Source organism: Dreissena polymorpha, chromosome 11 (assembly GCF_020536995.1).
Source record: "Dreissena polymorpha isolate Duluth1 chromosome 11, UMN_Dpol_1.0, whole genome shotgun sequence".
Classification (NCBI taxonomy): domain Eukaryota; kingdom Metazoa; phylum Mollusca; class Bivalvia; order Myida; family Dreissenidae; genus Dreissena; species Dreissena polymorpha.
In genome coordinates this window covers 86902438-86912379 of record NC_068365.1, presented here as the reverse complement: position 1 = coordinate 86912379, position 9942 = coordinate 86902438, and the positions used below count along the sequence as shown (strand labels likewise).

The following is a 9942-nucleotide window of genomic DNA, read 5'->3' as shown; positions in this document are numbered from 1 at the left end:
ACTTAATAAGTTCAAATTTATTCGTTGTATTCAGCAACTGGTGGAATTTGTAAACAGAAGGCCTATTGTAATAACATTTCTTTAAATAGTTTTTTATAATATCAACGTATAATGGACATTTACAGACAAAATGGTACTCATCTTCAATATATAATTCGTTACAACAAAGGCAAAAACGTTCATTTCGTGGTATATTTTGACCAGCATATCTTCCAGTTTGAATTCTCAGTGGTAGGCTGGAAGATCGAAGCTTTGCGACATAGTGTCTTAGTGATTTAGGTAATAAATCTAAATAATTTTCGTATACAAATGTTGACTTAAACACACGGTACATATCTAAAACAGAGCTATTTTCAATGGATCGAAACCACTCTTGTTTATAAGTATCAATGACAACAGTTTTAAACTGTGGTATAACTATTTTAACATCGACGGAGCTTGGATAATTAAACACTTATGAAAAACCGTAAGTGTCTAACAATAGTTTAACATTAGATACCCAATAAGAACGACCATTTTGACAATCATTTAATGCTTGTATATAAATCGATTTTAAAATTATGTTATCAGTTTCAATAAGTTTAAACCAATATTTAACCGTTTTAACATATCTATGGATAAATAGTGGGTATCTTCCTAACTCGCCATACACTACAGCATTACATACAGATTGCTTAACGTTTAACAATCTTTAAACGTTTAACAAAACGCCCATATTCCAATGAAAGTATGTTTTTTATCTTATTTTCAAAGCCACTATTTGTTTGGAGTAACATAGATTTATATGTTTCTTTAAAAATGTGTTACCAATTTAAAAAATATTACTCGTAAATCAGTGTCATTCGTAACACGTGAAAAGTTTATTTCAATGTTTGGTGTTTAAACTTGTTTATAGTTTAAGTATTTCGATTACTCTTTGTCACTGCGTTTGTCTGTATTTCCCCTTTTGTCCGGCTTCTCACAGGAGACATTGCGTGCGCTCAACTTATCCTGAAGGTTCTCAATGAAATCCTCTGCAAAGTACAGCAGTTGACGCACTGCCAGTAACGCAAGAATGCTGATGTTGTCATCCAGCTGCATCTCATTCTCGTAATTCTTCACCGGAAGTATGTTGTTTCTAGGCAACCCGAGAATACCGGACACCATGTCCACCGCGGACTCAATTTTCTTGCTCATGAACACGTTGGAAGTTTTACTGGCAACATCCTGACAGTCCAGGTCGACCTTGGTGAGGAGCACTGCTTGTGGAATACCTTAAATGACCGGTTATATATATATAGGAAAATATCAGTTCGCATATTTGTAAAATGAAAACCCCAACTGCAAAAAATCACGTTTTCATTATTTTGCAAATGATAATGAAGCTTTATTGTTATTACCCTTGTGATTCATGATTTTTTGAAAGCTGTTCATCTTTTCGACCAATTTTGCTGGAATTTCGCCAACAGTTTTAGCGTCGATCACAAACAGAACGCAGTGAATCTTTTCAGATACTCTCGGGTGGTGCACAAATCCGGGATTGTCGGGACATATTGGCGTAGCTGGGTTAAACTGAAAAGTATTAAATGACGATCAAAGCTTAATAATGCATATATATATATATATATATATATATATATATATATATATATATATATATATATATATATATATATATAAATGGACACGTATTGTAAGTAACATGTATGGTACCGCACCAAACTCTAAAACGCATGAATACTGGTACGAAAGTTATATACTTTTTGGTATTACCTCGTAATAGTCTGGAATGTTGCCATCGAGCAAGTAATTGCATTCCAGAATGTCAAGACCTTGAGTGACTTCCAAACCACGTGTGTCACAGAACCGGAAATTCAACGATGCTCCGGAACGCGCCTTCACTACATACGGGGTGTACTGTGTTACAGATAAGCTATTTAACATGAATAATCATGACAAAACAATGAGAACAGACAACTAAGTCTGGTCAAACTATTATTATTACTTGACGTTGTTTTTTGGAGTCATGTTACCTAATGTCGCCGGCGCAAAGTATAATACAAATTAACACATAAAACCAGCTACAAATAACAAGCAAAACCACAATTATCAACACAACTGAATTAACAAAAGGGTTGTTTCAATCGGTCAACGGGAACTCAACATAACCATTGGTTAAAATACCAATTCATACCGATATGTTTATTACATGCTACTTGTGTTTCAAAGAAATATGTTTAGAAATAAACATTTTTAATGTGGAACAAAAGTTAAAACTGTCAAACTTTCGGTATTTCATATTGTTAAAATACGTACAGAGGTTGTAATACTGTGTGTAGCATTGCCACATCGAGCCCTTTGCGAGATACGGCCCTTGAACACCGAGTTGATGGTGTTGTAGAAGCTGGACTTGCCCGTCCCCACTGGACCCAGCATCAGGATCCGGACATTTGACAGTCCCAACTCCCCGGAGGGTTCGAATGATACGATGTCCTCGGTGAGCGTTTCGAGGAACTGAAAGAATGTTAATATCAGATAAACATAAATATACAAATACATGTAATGTTCCCTGATGACAAGTTTGAGACAGGCATTTATGTTGAAATAGCAAAAAGCATACACGTTACAATGTACTTGAAAAAGTGCTCTTTGCACATTTGTGGCATTATTTCTGTGTTACGTGGTTGAATGATGAAGATTATGTATTCTTATTATGCTAGAATATCCGTACAATTTAACATTTTAATTAAAGTAATTTGTCTCATTAAGATTATGAATCGTTATTAAATTTGGTGCGAATGATAAATTAATGCATATGTTATTTTTAAACTATTTTTATTGTTAAAATGTACTTTGACAATTTTATAATAAATTATCTTATTAAAACTAATAACTTTGTGTAATTGTTTTCATTTCAACAATATGAACATACAATTGTTATAACAATTACATGTATTATTATTATATTTATAATAGCCTATTTGACAAAGGTAATCTTCAAAAAATGTGTGTAGTTAATACATATGTATATATTTTTTAATGTATGTATATATATTGTTCTCATTTTTTACATTTGGCGTAATGAATATGAATACCTGACTGTAAAGTTTAACTGTTAAGGATCCATTTAACTGTAAAATGTCATAATGCGATGAGATCTCTACCTTTTCATTCCATTCGGGAGTTTTTCTCCATGGCTTCAGCGGAGAATTATTTCGTTGACCATCTGTAAATTAACAACTAATGTTATTTTGACATATACATTCATTTGAAATAAACAGCGTTTTTGTTGAGGTAAGTGATGGATGATTGTGGACCAATATTGTTCATATTCAAAAAGAACTGCCATATAAATTGACATGTCTCTTGTGGTGTCAATCAGATACATGTGTTATCATAGTGCGTTTACTTTGCTGATCGTGTTTAATTTTACCGTGAACGCCTTTATTTAGTAAAAAGGCATTTTAACAAAATTTATGATAAGCACACAACTCTACGTGATTTAATCTCTCTCGTTTGAAAGTTGATTTTTTTCCATTATGATAGAATAGCATTTATGACTTTGTTATTGTTTTCTCAGTCTCAAAAGTCATTGTATGTCCTAGAAAATAGCATTGTATACTCAGCGAATGCGTTAAAGCCTATTAATGAAACGCACATGGAAGTGGTATATTGGCAGTATTACAGGTTGAGTTACTTTTCGCTTCTTTCCACACATACTGTTTCTAAATATTCTACACGATACAGCAACACTTTCTGTCGTGGTGAAATAACTGTCCGTTTACTAAAAAATTGCTGTTGCTTATTTATATTAGATAAAGATGACCTACCAGATATAACACGCGGATTGGTTGTTCTGTCCGATGTACTCTAATGATCTACCACTGTGATACAATAGACTATCAAGTTAACATACCAGACACGTTGTAAACCTCCAGCTCTGTGACATGCATTGATCCATTGTTGATTTGAATGGCACTTTGCCCTTGGCTGTTGAAAGTTGAGAAAGCTATGCCTCCGTTTAACGGAAAGTAGCCTTCCGTTTAGGTGATCGTTCCATTGAATGTGTGAAGGTCATGTCCAGCTCCAAAGATCGGCCCATAAGACGGATTTGCAATCAGACTGTTAGCACTAGTTGTCTCTGGATATTTCTTATAAGTGTCACTGCCTGAATACTTGAGTTGAAAGAGAAATGAATTAGCATCTTGAATATACCCTCCATTACTATGCCAACTGGCACTAGCATATCCCCCATACACCGAGCCCTGTTGGTTGTACAGTACCGTACAGTGGGACCCTGGTTGTCACACTTCTGGTGGAAGGTTGTTGCGTTACATCCATCTCTTGTTATTTTATACAGCAGGGTGAAGATCTTGGGTCCAGTGCCAATGCAATACTCCAGGTGATCCATATACTTATCCAGCAACTGCCCCGCCATTGTGTCAAGAATCTAAACATGAAAGAACATTAAAATGAATGTAATTTCTGCCACGACATTAAGGCATTACCTTTTCAAATCGTGTTTCTCACTATGGCAAGTCGTAACGTTAGCGTCAAACATAATATTGATCCATTTACATGTACTGCTTGATTCCTCTTAACAATGTATGAAAATTATACTAAAATTACAAAAACCGATTCAAAGACATCTTCCCGCGGTTAAATTTTTATAAAACGGTCATTATATATTCATGCTGATGCGTGAACTGCCAGGTATGATAACAGAGGTTCGCTTAAGGATCTGACTTCCTCTTGCACAAAACGCAAGTTACTTTGAACATCGACTGGCCACACTGACGGTAGCTTGCTTAAGCTTAGTAAATTAGATCAACAACTAGTTCGTCAACATCTTGTTGAACATAACGTAATATGATATTCAAACGCAAATCGCAAAACATGAAATGGCAAAAACACGACTGCTTCATTGACGTCTTATTAAATTATTGCGTGCAAATAGTAATGCTTGTAAAAATTAGTATAATAAAGCATGATACAGTACATGCGGTATTATTGTTAAATACTGTGTCAGCAGGTCAGGAGTATGTCTTTTAAGAATATGCATTTCAGAGAGAAATGTATAGTGGATTTTCTTATCTATGATCAATCAATGGTGAAATCTTGAACATTTGATTTTTACGGTTTTAGTGCAAGAAAAAGAAAACAAAAGGCTATAATTATGTTATTCCTTTAAAACAATTAAGGAGATGTTAATAACGCTTAAAATAAACAAACACTATCGAGCTATGTTGTTTTTCTATTCTCAACTCATGCATGTACAATGTGACATGTCTGTATATTGTATTCTGGGTCGGTGGCCTTTATTTACGAAATAAATTGTCGTGTCTTGTTTTGTCTATCTAAATACTTCACTATAAATTTAATCCGTGGCTCATAAAGAAAAATTATGATAATTGAAGTTCCATTTAAATTGTGACACTTTGGGGGTTGATTTTTTATTTACACTTAACTGTTTTCTAAATAACATTGGACAAAGTGAGAGTAATTGAGCTTTTTTAACTAGATTAAACCGAAGTTTAGCATTGAGCGTTCCAAGGCGGTGATATCTTCAAGACATGCATATTTTTTTTTACCTCTACCGTTAACGAAAATATCACCTTTGTTCGCCCGGTTTACATCTTAATGTAAATTAGTCAACCAATCGGACATGAGTGTGTTTATTTTATAATATTTTAATCACCAACACAATCTTTTCACTGGTTTAATAGAGATGCATCTGACTTTTTTTAATGTGCGTTGTTTTAATTGTTCATGCATCCGCCATGGAAGTGTTATACCGTTTTATGGAACATTTTTTTAGAAATTGATTATCTGTTCAGATATTTAATATTGTAAACATTAAACATACTTATTAGACGTTTCAAAAATAGCGACCAAAACGTGTTCGATGCATGTGTTAGCATGAACGACAATTGTCACCAACGATTGTTTACCTCAAGTTGTCGCGGGACAATTTTTTCATTGAAAAAGGAGCTCAATTTCGTTGTCCACAGAACCCTACGTGTCGTGCTTGAGCATGTATACGAGCATACGAGAATATGGGTCCCATTTTGGATTACACAATGTAAAAGGTAATTGTTAAGTCGCAAGATGCTACTGTCATCTAGCGACATGTATCTTTATGCATTTAAGACTTCAAGTGTTTGAGTAGATAGTACATGTACTGATTATTAACAGAGCGAGAATGAAAGTGATTAACTTAGTAAATAAATACTAGTTTATTATAATAGTAACTTAAACATGCTATTATGAAATAAACAATAACGAAGTGCTTAGTCAAATTTCATTAAAAGGCAGTTATTTTCGGAAAATGACAAGCTCTGTTTAGAAAATACAATACACTAACATACTTAAAATTCAAACATATTGATGCAAACATATTTGTAAAATAGGGCAAAACGATCGTTTTGTAGCAACAGTTTACAGCCGAGGTAAAATTACCATATACACGTGTAACATAAACATATATGTATATTGGCAGCAAAAAAATTCACAATTATTAAACCTCGCTTACCTTGTAAGTTAATCAACAACACCAATTTCGCCCAGTTTCGTTTACGAGCACATTCACATTTAATCAGTTCATTGTACATTTATACACTGCCGCTATCGAGTATCAAATTTTAAATCTGTAAAACAAGGGGGTGAACATACATAATGCACCAGTCGGGTTTAAGCGAGCTTTTGATGTCTCGGTAGTAATGATGGTGGATGCGTGCTATCGATATGCATATTGACAATGAATTAACTGTTTGTTCAGATTTAACACGCACTGATAAAAAGTTATGAAAGGGAAAGATGAGCAGCATGAGGTCAAGTGCGTAGTTGGACTTGTAAAAGATACACACGAAATTATCATACAAAACGCATGCCCTCGGTGCAATATTTAGTCTAATCGTGTCGATGTATAAATATTTTTCCATAATTAAAACGTGTGTAATGTGTTATGTTTTATCTACGTCTATTGTTGAATAGTTTAAGCTGTTTAAATGCATCAGTGGTCTTTTGAATTTGAGTATAACACCAGTATATTGCATAAGATCAAAAAGCTGACTAGTTATAGCGTTTCTTATGTATGGCCAATTATCCAGTTTTTGTGTCGTATGGTTAACAGTTTTCTTAGGGATTTTGTATTAATCACATCGCTGAAGATCTATTAATGTTTTGTTTATTTAAATGGAAAACGAAGTTAAACTCTCTCTACTAAACATAAATACGGACAGAGTGTATTTGGGCGCATTCAACGAGATAAAAAAACATACATACTTAAAAACAATCACAAATAAGAACGATGATTTAGCTAACATTATAATATCGATGATTATCCATATAAAGTTACTTTTAAAACCGAAAAGCAAACTGTACTACGTGAACTTACTAAGTAATTATAGAGAGTCTGCTTTAAATCGGGAATATTACTTGAAGCTTATTTTTTTATAAAATAAAGAGTACACAAAATAAGCAACTGACCTTGCAACTTTCCTACTGTTTCTGTATGTGATCCACCGTGTACGCCTACTACTGCTTAAATTACTGTATAGAATTTTATCTGCAATTACAAATACTGCAACAACTCTAGTAGTATCAACATTATAGTTAAAATATATCATTTCATCTTAAACAAGTTTGCGTTTTTATATTTCTTTGTCTAACACATATATTGGGTAAATCATGTTGTGTTTATACAAAGTGTTTATTCTTTTAATTTAAAATTCCCATTGAATACTCGCGTATGTAAAATTAGTATTCAATTTACCTATGTGTGCAATAAACTTTACTTTAGTCTTCCATATAGACCTAAATTCACAACGCGCAACACACATACATGTGCACATATAATGACGCCTGTTTGTGATAATATAATTGGTGTATTCACAGACAATAACCTTTTTTGTTAAACAGCCAGTATCAAACTCATGACGATGGAATTTCCATTCAATAACGTTTTCAATAAGTTCGTTGTTCTCTGAGGTCTACATATAACGGGACAAAGTGGTAATAAATGTAATTGTCAACATTCATATATTGAACAATTATACACTTGTAACGTATACGGGGGTGTTATCATACTCTTTAGATATACACATAATTTTCCTTCAGCCTACCTGCTTATGATTACTGCTTATGATTAGATATTCTAAGCAAATGATTAGGGCATATACACATGAATTATTTTACTTCAATCAAAACTAACAACAACAGCTGAGACACTCAAAAACGCTTGCTTGGCGATCACCAAATACAGTCACCGTGCCTACACTACGCCGGCTAGAATACCTATGCCTTTAAACAGTCCACCCATACATCACGCACACAGTGGACAATACAAGAGAATCTGAGCGTCATAAAAACTGGAGCCACCATGCAATCCAAACCTCGAGCATGGAACCTATTCCTGCAACAGCACCGTCACGCAGAAGCTACACCAGGAAAACCCCGGGCACCGGTCTGCTAATGCTCTGTTCTTCACTAACATTGCTAGGAGACTACTGTGAAGCCAAAACTACCTAATATACTCTATTTTGTATTAACAAATAGTTGCTCTTTTCCTATCGACATGCTTCTTACGGTGTCAGGATCCAAACTAACCTCGACACTTCAAAGTCACGTGACCCTAAATCAACATTGACTAATCCGGGTTAAACTATTATCTAAAAAACAGTAGCCTAACGGAGGTGTCAGCCTCTTCCTTACATGAAGAATTTTATCAATATTAATATTATATGTTTCTGTTTTTTCGGAGTTTTTAATGTAAACAACACAAAGGTTACATGCGACTAATTTTATTGCAATAACGACATATCGTTACATTCTCACCGACATGAAAATGAAATACTTTTTCGATAAATGTCAACAAAACACACAATCCGTAATACATAAACATCAAAATCCCGATTAAATTCGACTGATGCAGTATTAACGTTCATTCCCTTGTAAAAGGTTTATCATGGTTTGATATTGTCTGTAATGTATTCATTTAGTGACACAAATATGAAGTGTTTTCACCTTTGTTGTATACACAATTTTTACATTTTCTAGAGCTCTAGTTTAGTTTGGCAAATATTTGACGACTGTGCATTTGTTGCTGATTCTAATTTATTGGAACATGTCTTAGTACAATTAATCTTTTTAATTTGGTATTAATTCACTCGTTTCGTTAGTTTTGTTAGCCCAGAAAAGCCCTTATTAATTAAGACAATACAAATATCTGTAAAATACCTGCAATTATATACTATTTAGAAATGGTGAACAATGACGTAAATAAGTACATGTCTTCGTCGCGTTTTTCAAGCCAAAGTAGTATGAGGTATTATAGAGGCATATGGAAAATTAATACGGTAGTTTATTTTTATAAAATTATTTGTTTTTAACTTTATATTAAAAGGTTGCTTAGGTGTATACATTCTTTGTATCAACTAATTCTAAAATATGTTTGTTTTTATAAAATTAATAAGTTTTTCATAGTGACATTTTCAGCGGACACGGTAAATTCAGTAGAAATATCTAGAGTCAAATCGATATTTATGCAATTTATATTCATAACCACTTTTGTAGGCGTGAGCTCGAATCGCACTAGATCGGAAATCGTTTTGGCATATTATACATTTTTCCATTACGATTTTCATCAACATAACATTGTAACTAGATAAATATTTACCGGAAAAGTGGAAATTAGCATTGTTTCAATAAATGTCTATGCTTAAAGGGACTTGTTCACATATTTTAGCATGTTTTGAAAGTTGTCATTGAATGCTTTACAAATAATAAATGTTAACATTGGAACTTTAAAGCTCCAGTATAGATTGAGGTGTATTCTATACTAGTTATTAACAATCAATGTAGTGTCACAAAATATAACGATAACAACCGAACTCTCCAAATTATTCAATCGTTTTGAGTTTGTAACGATTTATAATTTATAATTTTCAGGTTTTTAAATCGTCA

At 33.4% G+C, this 9942-nt stretch overlaps 1 pseudogene; it reads right to left on the bottom strand.

The window, feature by feature from the left end:
* Positions 1 to 714: 714 nt before the first annotated feature.
* Positions 715 to 4417, bottom strand: LOC127849999 (interferon-induced protein 44-like; annotated as a pseudogene).
* Between the last annotated feature and the right edge of the window lie 5525 nt (positions 4418 to 9942).